The sequence below is a fragment of the Engystomops pustulosus genome, chromosome 5 (assembly GCF_040894005.1).
Source record: "Engystomops pustulosus chromosome 5, aEngPut4.maternal, whole genome shotgun sequence".
Classification (NCBI taxonomy): Eukaryota; Metazoa; Chordata; class Amphibia; order Anura; family Leptodactylidae; genus Engystomops; species Engystomops pustulosus.
Window position 1 is genome coordinate 7,900,057 of NC_092415.1, and position 11,469 is coordinate 7,911,525.

At 42.6% G+C, this 11,469-nt stretch overlaps 1 long non-coding RNA gene across 1 annotated transcript; it reads right to left on the reverse strand.

Annotated features, from left to right (window-relative positions):
- Positions 1–339: 339 nt before the first annotated feature.
- On the reverse strand, positions 340–10,240 carry LOC140133939 (uncharacterized). The gene is made up of 3 exons (XR_011855970.1): positions 10,060–10,240; positions 8,259–8,329; positions 340–427 (listed from the first exon to the last, which is right to left on the reverse strand). It is a non-coding gene; the product is annotated as an uncharacterized lncRNA (long non-coding RNA).
- Positions 10,241–11,469: the final 1,229 nt, after the last annotated feature.

Genomic DNA, 11,469 nt, shown 5'->3' on the forward strand with positions numbered 1-11,469 from the left:
ACCTTAAGGGTTGTCCAATTTCAGCAGAAAAAATTGATATAGTTTGTGTAATGAACAGTTATATACCTTGTCCAGGTCCTGCTACTATGGGTCACACAGGAGGTCACTCATGGGGTCACACAGGAGGTCACTCAGGGGGTCACACAGGAGGTCACTCAGGGGGTCACACAGGGGGTCTCATACTTGCATTACTGTGCAGGGAGATCCTATAGCTCTGGATAAGAGGATTCTCTCTGTATTATGCAGAATACGGTGGCACATGACTTCACACGACCTGATTTTCCGGTTTTTCTTATTAGTTTAATGAGTTTACTGATATGTTTTGATATCCTACTGTTACCGCTGAGCTGGAAAATTCTCCTCCCGGCAAAGGTTGATCAACATTCTGGTCATAATCCCACGGGGGCCATGATAGAGACTACTGGTACTTTGCAAAAAAAAATATAGAATTGTCAATGCAATTTTTCCTTTTTTACTTGAAAATGAGTCATCTGCATAAATATTCACACCCTGAATGAGGTGACCCATTTATAATGTACAACACGCTAAAAGGTTTGCCGGCATGAGTGATACATTTGGTTTATAGGAAATAAAAGGAATTGCAGAAATGAAAACACAGTTAGTGTCCTATCTGCAGGCAGCATGTTATAGAGCAAGAGGAGCTGAGCAGATTGTACATAGTGTCCTATCTGCAGGCAGCATGTTATAGAGCAAGAGGAGCTGAGCAGATTGTACATAGTGTCCTATCTGCAGGCAGCATGTTATAGAGCAGGAGGAGCTAAGCAGATTATACATAGTGTTCTATCTGCAGGCAGCATGTTATAGAGCAGGAGGAGCTGAGCAGATTGTACATAGTGTCCTATCTGCAGGCAGCATGTTATAGAGCAGGAGGAGCTGAGCAGATTGTACATAGTGTCCTATCTGCAGGCAGCATGTTATAGAGCAGGAGGAGCTGAGCAGATTGTACATAGTGTCATATCTGCAGGCAGCATGTTATAGAGCAGGATGAGCAGAGCAGATTGTACCTAGTGTCTTATATGTAGGCAGCATATTATAGAGCAGTAGGAGCAGAGCAGATTGTACCTTGTGTTCTATGTGCAGGCAGCATGTTATAGAGCAGGATGAGCTGAAGTGAGATAACCTATGGAGTGGTATTACACTGTATTTAGAATAAAACAGCCATGCCTTTCTGTTCTAGATCTCAGCCCTGCAGGTTTATCAACTACACGGTAGCATGTACCAGTACAGATATTACCATAAATGACTGAGCTCATATCTCTGGGAGATCATGACTAGACCCAAGTGTATTGGTGTGAAGGGAATCATCCTGCAGAGATTCATCTGCTGAGAGATATTAGATAAACACAGGCACATCACATGTTTTTCAGACCTCTGCGCATGTAGCAGACTGGAAACTACTAATTCTGGGTCCTATCTGCAATTCATTTAACAAAGTGGTCTGGGGTCTTAATACATTTTAGACCCTACTATGCTGTCTGATTGTTGTGTGTAGCCTGCATAAATTTATGGGTCTACATAAATGAAAGAAAATCTACCATCAAAATCCAGTATGATAAACCAGACAAGACCTTATCTGCAGTAAGGTGGGATAAAGATCCTGCCTCAGGCGGCTAATCACAAAGTCCTGAGGGGAGCGGCAGATCACCAGTAGTAAAGATTTGCCAAACGTTGGCAAGTGGTACTGCTAGAAAAATATACCCATGGAGGGGGCTTTTTTCCTGTCTATACTAAGTATGGAGAGTGCTCATTGCCTGTCTATACTACATATGGAGGGGTCCATTGCCTGTCTATATGACCTATGGAGGGGGCTCATTGCCTTTACATATGTCATTATATACAGGAGATCCCCACGGTATACCGGCTGTACATATATCATTATATACTGGAGATCCCCAGGTTATACCGGCTGTACATATATCATTATATACAGGAGATCCCCAGGTTATACCGGCTGTACCTATATCATTATATACAGGAGATCCCCAGGTTATACCGGCTGTACCTATATCATTATATACAGGAGATCCCCAGGTTATACCGGCTGTACCTATATCATTATATACAGGAGATCCCCAGGTTATACCGGCTGTACATATATCATTATATACAGGAGATCCCCAGGTTATACCGGCTGTACATATATCATTATATACAGGAGATCCCCAGGTTATACCAGCTGTATATATATTATTATATACAGGAGATCCCCAGGTTATAACAGCTGTACATATATCATTATATACAGGAGATCCCCAGGTTATACCAGCTGTACATATATCACTATATACAGGAGATCCCCAGGTTATACCGGCTGTACATATATCATTATATACAGGAGATCCCCAGGTTATACCGGCTGTACATATATCATTATATACAGGAGATCCCCAGGTTATACCGGCTGTACATATATCATTACATACAGGGGATCCCCAGGTTATAGCAGCTGTACATATATCATTATATACAGGAGATCCCCAGGTTATACCGGCTGTACATATATCATTATATACAGGAGATCCCCAGGTTATACCAGCTGTACATATATCATTATATACAGGAGATCCCCAGGTTATACCTGCTGTACATATATCATTATATACAGGAGATCCCCAGGTTATACCGGCTGTACATATATCATTATATACAGGAGATCTCCAGGTTATACCAGCTGTACATATATCACTGTATACAGGAGATCCCCAGGTTATACCAGCTGTACATATATCATTATATACAGGAGATCTCCAGGTTATACCAGCTGTACATATATCACTGTATACAGGAGATCCCCAGGTTATACCGGCTGTACATATATCATTATATACAGGGATCCCCAGGTTATACCGGCTGTACATATATCATTATATACAGGAGATCCCCAGGTTATACCAGCTGTACATATATCATCATATACAGGAGATCCCCAGGTTATACCAGCTGTACATATATCATTATATACAGGAGATCCCCAGGTTATACCAGCTGTACATATATCACTGTATACAGGAGATCCCCAGGTTATACCGGCTGTACATATATCATTATATACAGGAGATCCCCAGGTTATACCGGCTGTACATATATCATTATATACAGGAGATCCCCAGGTTATACCAGCTGTACATATATCATTATATACAGGAGATCCCCAGGTTATACCAGCTGTACATATATCATTATATACAGGAGATCCCCAGGTTATACCAGCTGTACATATATCATTATATACAGGAGATCCCCAGGTTATACCAGCTGTACACATATCATTATATACAGGAGATCCCCAGGTTATACCGGCTGTACATATATCATTATATACAGGAGATCCCCAGGTTATACCGGCTGTACATATATCATTATATACAGGAGATCCCCAGGTTATAGCGGCTGTACATATATCATTATATACAGGAGATCCCCAGGTTATACCGGCTGTACATATATCATTATATACAGGAGATCCCTAGTTTATACCAGCTGTACATATATCATTATATACAGGAGATCCCCAGGTTATACCGGCTGCACATATATCATTATATACAGGAGATCCCCAGGTTATACCGGCTGTACATATATCATTATATACAGGAGATCCCCAGGTTATACCGGCTGTACATATATCATTATATACAGGAGATCCCCAGGTTATACCAGCTGTACATATATCATTATATACAGGAGATCCCCAGGTTATAGCGGCTGTACATATATCATTATATACAGGAGATCCCCAGGTTATACCGGCTGTACATATATCAGTATATACAGGAGATCCCCAGGTTATACCGGCTGTACATATATCAGTATATACAGGAGATCCCCAGGTTATACCGGCTGTACATATATCATTATATACAGGAGATCCCTAGTTTATATCGGCTGTACATATATCATTATATACAGGAGATCCCCAGTTTATATCGGCTGTACATATATCATTATATAGAGGAGATCCCCAGGTTATACCGGCTGTACATATATCATTATATACAGGAGATCCCCAGGTTATACCGGCTGTACATATATCATTATATACAGGAGATCCCCAGGTTATACCGGCTGTACATATATCATTATATACAGGAGATCCCCAGGTTATACCGGCTGTACATATATCATTATATACAGGAGATCCCCAGGTTATACCGGCTGTACATATATCAGTATATACAGGAGATCCCCAGGTTATACCGGCTGTACATATATCATTATATACAGGAGATCCCCAGGTTATACCGGCTGTACATATATCAGTATATACAGGAGATCCCCAGGTTATACCGGCTGTACATATATCATTATATACAGGAGATCCCCAGGTTATACCGGCTGTACATATATCATTATATACAGGAGATCCCCAGGTCATAGCGGCTGTACACATTCAGGTATAGTAGTATTTCCAGACAGTGGACACTAGATGGCGGTGTAGTGATATATTTGGGATCTCAGTGCTGTACATATGATATAATGTCGTTTTTAGCCTCTGTCTGAGCGACTGTTCCTATATATAATCCATCCTCCAGTTTTCCGCTGTGATCGGCGCTGATCGTCTTCCTATAACAATGGATTCTGTTTACATATAATTCCTGGTATTACGGGATAATGGAGATCAGTGTTTTGCTTATTGTGCATCCATCGTGTCCGCAGAGCGTTGCGATACGTTGCATTTCCCTGTAGCAGCACGATCAGGATACAACAGCGGGGAATCTATTAATGTGTTACATAGCGGGGAACAGGGTATAAATATTCCATGAGAGGAGATGAGACGCAGCGGAGGAAGGATCTGATACATAATGTATATAGCAGACGGCAGCGTGTGGTAATAGGGGGACAATCCTGGGGGGAGAAGGGATATTATAAGGGCAGGACCCTCTCCAGAGCCGGGATGGCACAGGTGCTATAGTGATCACATAGATCTGTGCATTGCCGCCTCAAAGGGCCGGTGTAGCAATCCCCCATGTTGTGCATCACATTTGCATAGTTTTGGAATGTGTATTGGAAAGGGGCATGGTTTATTGGTAAATGGGTGTGGCCTGTATTGACAGTGGTGCTGAGAGCCAGTGTGATTGGGTCCTGCTTATGGGCCACAAGCCACGAGGCGGAGATGTGGATTCAGTGGATTCACATATTTGACACAGCTGGTGTCTGCTGTATTATACACCTGCCACTAACTGATGTGTCTGTATTCCCAATATACTTCAATACAGTAGTGCAACACCCCCACTGGGGCACTACAGTGTATGGGGCAGTTCCACACTAGTGGTTGGCTTGGTTGTGGCCAGGGCCGGCAGGGTGAAGCAAGAAGAGGGGGAGGCCATGTGACAATAAGACCCCTCCCCCTGTGTGTGACAGCTAATGGCGAGGGGTGGGATTTTAGCAACTTATCCAGTGACTTACACTTGGAAATGGAGATTAGGAAAAAACTAAAATATCCTTTACTGACAGCTCAGCAGACAAGTACACAGCATATAACAGACTGTGCAGTATTCCTCTCTGATGACAAGCAATAAGTAGTCCTTTAGTGGTAGGAACCAGTAGTGAGCACCTCAGTTTTGGACCACTGGTCAGATAGGCTGGACCAATCTCCTGGGAGCCAGATTGGCTCTGCTGCATGAGCATCATAATATCAGGTAGGCTTGAGAAAGCGCCACACAGGCGCGAAACGGCCCGTCGCTTGCCTCGGTCTGCAACCTGTCCATGTGTCACTCTGTTGGTTCCAATAAAACTTCCACACGTATCTGGTGAGTGCCGCTTCTTATTTTCTTTGATAAAGTATCATATCTTCCACGTCATATCTGCAAGCTGAGCACCACCTAAGTGCAGCCCAGGTTCCATATAGGAGAAACACGCATGAACGGGAGCATCCTCAAGGGGTAGTGCAGGGTCCTCGCTCTAATTACCAATCATAATATCAGCAATCTCTTCACATAACAATCTCAAAATGAACACCGCGTCATAGGACAATGCGTCCAAAAGACCCTAAACTTCAGGACTGAGCCTATACTTATAGACTTGTAGTTTCAGCTTTTGGAAGGTTCTAAGGATCTAGCCAATGGACAGCCTGCATCACCTCACAAGAAGAAACAAAAGTTACATTAGCATAAACCAAACACCTTGGCCCACATTTACTAAGCAGTCTGCGCAACTGCCGCAACACAATGCTGTGCACATAAAGGGGAGTTCCAGTGCGTATACGCACCATGCCTGACATTTATGTCGAAAGTCTGACATAATTGTAGCGCATGACTGTTAAACGAAGTGCACCAGATGCACCGGATTCACGAAGACTGTGCTCAATAAATGGGGCCTATTAACTCTTTGGTAAATTAGCATTCAACACTAACCTATTCCTGTCACCAGGTGGCGCTGTTGTATCACAATGCAGCCTATTAGGAGGATATCTAGTGAATCTGAACCAGGGAAAGTTGAGTTAGGGTCCCTAAACAGCTGATGCCTCATGCCTCCTTCTTCTCCGCAGCTCGCCCATCATGTATAAGATGAGGTTTCTCAATGTCAATCAAGCTGAGATGAGTTTTGCAGAATATATTTCCCAGTAATCTTAATATCCGGATAATGTGACACTAAGGGGAGATGAGCCCCCGGCTCCTGGTTCCGCTCTGGCCCGGCTCTACAATTTGCCCTAATTTTCAGAATAACGGAGTAATGGCTATCACGCTTCCGGGAGCTTACTAGCTGCCAAGAGTAAGCTACACTATATAATGCAGATTGTACTGCATGGATGTAAGGGTAATGGCGCCCCAGGGGGCACAGCTGCTGCCACACGAATCTCATACTCAGGTTAATCTTCTCCATCTCCGCAGATGTCACTCACTGCAACATTATAGGAACAAGAAAAAGCACCGAAAGCAAAGATTATCCCGAGCTTCCTGAATCATGAATATAATGTCCGTGGAGCAAGTGTTAGGAAGACGTATATACGAATCCAGGCAGGAAGGGATGCGGGGAGGGGGATGTGCCAAAAATATAAGTTCAGAGGTGAAAGAAGTGCATTACATTGGTGTAAATGGAATCTGTCAAGTCTGACAGTCTTATGTACTATCCCTGGAGAGATGTGTGATCAGACCTCACACTGCTGTGCTCTGTGCTCTCTGCAGCCAGTGTTATGTATTGTCCCTGGAGAGATGTGTAATCAGACCTCACACTGCTGTGCTCTGTGCTCTCGGCAGCCAGTGATATGTACTGTCCCTGGAGAAATGTGTAATCAGACCTCACACTGCTGTGCTCTCGGCAGCCAGTGTTATGTATTGCCCCTGGAGAGATGTGTAATCAGACCTCACACTGCTGTGCTCTGTGCTCTCTGCAGCCAGTGTTATGTACTATCCCTGGAGAGATGTGTGATCAGACCTCACACTGCTGTGCTCTGTGCTCTCTGCAGCCGGTGTTATGTACTGCTCCTGCAGAGATGTGCAATCAGACCTCACACTGCTGTGCTCTGTGCTCTCTGCAGCCAGTGTTATGCACTGCTCCTGCAGAGATGTTTAATCAGACCTTGTGCATGTTGTTAAGAGGAACAGCACTGTGACATGCAAATTTATAGTCCAGGATTAGTAGCTTCTCCGAGTGCACTGGGGGTGTGTCCTCACACTGCTTTTCCCTTAGCTCTCTGCAACAAGTGTGATTTCACACGAATGTGTGCAGCCCGTGAAAATGTGCCGTAAGGTGGCTCTATCCCACAGGCTGCACCCAGAGCAGTGGACGGGAATCCCTGCATTATGTAGAAATATAACACAAGGACGTCCCCTCTGTCGGCCAAATAGCCGTGCCGGATCTGTAATAGTTAATATTGTTGTGATGCGACTGTGTGGCCGGCAGAGGGGACTCCTCGCATCATATTTCTACATAATGCAGAGAGAACAGAGCACAGCAGTGTGGAGACAGCTGCTACTGACAACATACATCAGTCCAGGGACAATACATAGCACTGGCTGCAGTATGGTTATCCCAGGCTTCCATGGCCGGCCAGAACATTCCTGTAGATAAGCCTGGCAGGGGGTGTGTGCGGCCATGCACCACAGTGCGGTATAATATTCATGTATTGCTGATCCCCGCGCCCCCCCCTCACCCCTCCTCAATTCTCTGGCTTCACACCCGTAACATTCCTTCCAGCATCCTCCTCACCTCCCATCACACATCGCACCGATTCACTGATCGCAACAATTGCTGATGCTTCTCCGTGTCAGCGTCTTCCATCTGCTTCCTGCACCTACCTGCTATATCACAGCCACCTAGTGTCACCCCGGCGCATGCAGAGCGATGGCCGCCAATCATATAGAATATACTGGAAAGAATGAGGGGAAGGAACATTACAGAGATATTAGATAGATAGATCACAGTACAATGATAATACACACAGTGATGTCACAGTACAGGGATAATACACACTGTGATGTCACAGTACAGGGATAATACACACAGTGATGTCACAGTACAAGGATAATACACACAGTGATGTCACAGTACAGGGATAATACACACAGTGATGTCACAGAACAGGGATAATACACACAGTGATGTCACAGTACAATGATAATACACACAGTGATGTCACAGTACATGGGTAATACACACAGTGATGTCACAGTACAGGGATAATACACACAGTGATGTCACAGTACAGAGATAATACACACAGTGATGTCACAGTACAGGGATAATACACACAGTGAGGTCACAGTACAGGGATAATACACACAGTGATGTCACAGTACAGGGATAATACACACAGTGATGTCACAGTACAGAGATAATACACACAGTGATGTCACAGTACAATGATAATACACACTGTGATGTCACAGTACAATGATAATACACACTGCGATGTCACAGTACAGAGATAATACCCACAGTGATGTCACAGTACAGGGATAATACACACAGTGATGTCACAGTACAGGAATAATACACACAGTGATGTCACAGTACAGAGATAATACACACAGTGATGTCACAGTACAAGGATAATACACACAGTGATGTCACAGTACAGAGATAATACACACAGTGATGTCACTGTACAGAGATAATACACACAGTGATGTCACAGTACAGGATAGTATACACAGTGATGTCACAGTACAGGGATAATACACACTGTGATGTCACAGTACAATGATAATACACACTGTGATGTCACAGTACAATGATAATACACACAGTGATGTCACAGTACAGGGATAATACACACAGTGATGTCACAGTACAGGGATAATACACACAGCGATGTCACAGTACAGAGATAATACACACAGTGATGTCACAGTACAGGGATAATACACACAGTGATGTCACTGTACAGAGATAATACACACAGTGATGTCACAGTACAGAGATAATACACACAGTGATGTCACAGTACAGAGATAATACACACAGTGATGTCACAGTACAGGGATAATACACACAGTGATGTCACAGTGCAGGGATAATACACACAGTAATATCACAGTACAGAGATAATACACACAGTGATGTCACAGTACAGGGATAATACACACAGGGATGTCACAGCACAGGGATAATACACACAGTGATGTCACAGTACAGGGATAATACACACAGTGATGTCACAGTACAGGGATAATACACACAGTGATGTCACAGTACAGGGATAATACACACAGTGATGTCACAGTACAGAGATAATACACAAGGCGATGTCACAGTACAGAGAACCCCTTACATGTACAGCAACATCCCATTGGATTATATAAAGAATCTTGTCCATTGACAATAATGTGACATAGGAAGTAACATCTGATAGTATGGGGTCCCAAGAGCAGGACTATATGTGGGTCCCCAGGGGCCAAATACAGATGATTTCTGAGGGTTTGAGTCCAGATAAGGTCAGTCTAAGGACCCCCTGTGCATGCGCTCATTCTTTCCCATATTGTCCGGATGTGTGGGTGTCTCATTCATCGGCAGGATACTCTATTACATGAATTACATTATCTTTTTATCAAGGAAGTGGCGGAAGCTGAGAGCGAAACACAATACAAAATCACTTACCTCCCCGCAACGTCTCCCTGTAATGATTGGTTTATCTGAAGGTCTCGCTGCGATCGGTGATTCACATTTATTTTCTCGTCTTATTAGCAGATAATGGCTTTATAATCTGTTCAGCTTTTCTCTATGTCCCCGCATGGCTTCATAAACCGAGTCCTCCGAGACTACAAACAGCTAAAGAGACAATAACAGCAACTGTGTAACGTGCGACCACCAAAGTAACAGACACGAGGACAATACAGAGGGAGAGGAGAGAAAAGTAATACAGCAAGAGGAAGGATTAGTTATCATTCATAATAAAGTATCAAATAGTGACACATCTCATAAGTAACCAATAAATGTTACACAAGGAATAGATATATAACACAATACTCTTCCCATATAAAATATTGAACCTAACCTACTATAATACTAACCCCTATGTACAAGAATATAACTACTATAATACTGCCCCCTATGTACAAGAATATAACTAATATAACACTGCCCCCTATGTACAGGAATATAACTACTATAATACTGTCCCCTATGTACAAGAATATAACTACTATAACACTGCCCCCTATGTACAGGAATATAACTACTATAATACTGCCCCCTATGTACAAGAATATAACTGCTATAATACTGCCCTCTATGTACAAGAATATAACTACTATAATACTGCCCCCTATGTACAAGAATATAACTACTATAATACTGCCCCCTATGTACAAGAATATAACTACTATAATACTGCCCCCTATGTACAGGAATATAACTACTATAATACTGCCCCCTATGTACAAGAATATAACTACTATAATACTGCCCCCTATGTACAAGAATATAACTACTATAATACTGCCCTCTATGTACAAGAATATAACTACTATAATACTGCCCCCTATGTACAGGAATATAACTACTATAATACTGCCCCCTATGTACAAGAATATAACTACTATAATACTGCCCCCTATGTACAAGAATATAACTACTATAATACTGCCCCCTATGTACAAGAATATAACCACTATAATACTGCCCCCTATGTACAAGAATATAACTACTATAATACTGCCCCCTATGTACAAGAATATAACTACTATAATACTGCCCCCTATGTACAGGAATATAACTACTATAATACTGCCCCCTATGTACAAGAATATAACTACTATAATACTGCCCCCTATGTACAAGAATATAAATATTATAATACTGCCTCCTATGTACAAGAATATAACTACTATAATACTGCCCCCTATGTACAAGAATATAACTACTATAATACTGCCCCCTATGTACAAGAATATAAATATTATAATACTGCCTCCTATGTACAAGAATATAACTACTATAATACTGCCCCCTATGTACAAGAATATAACTACTATAATACTGCCCTCTATGTACAAGAATATAACTACT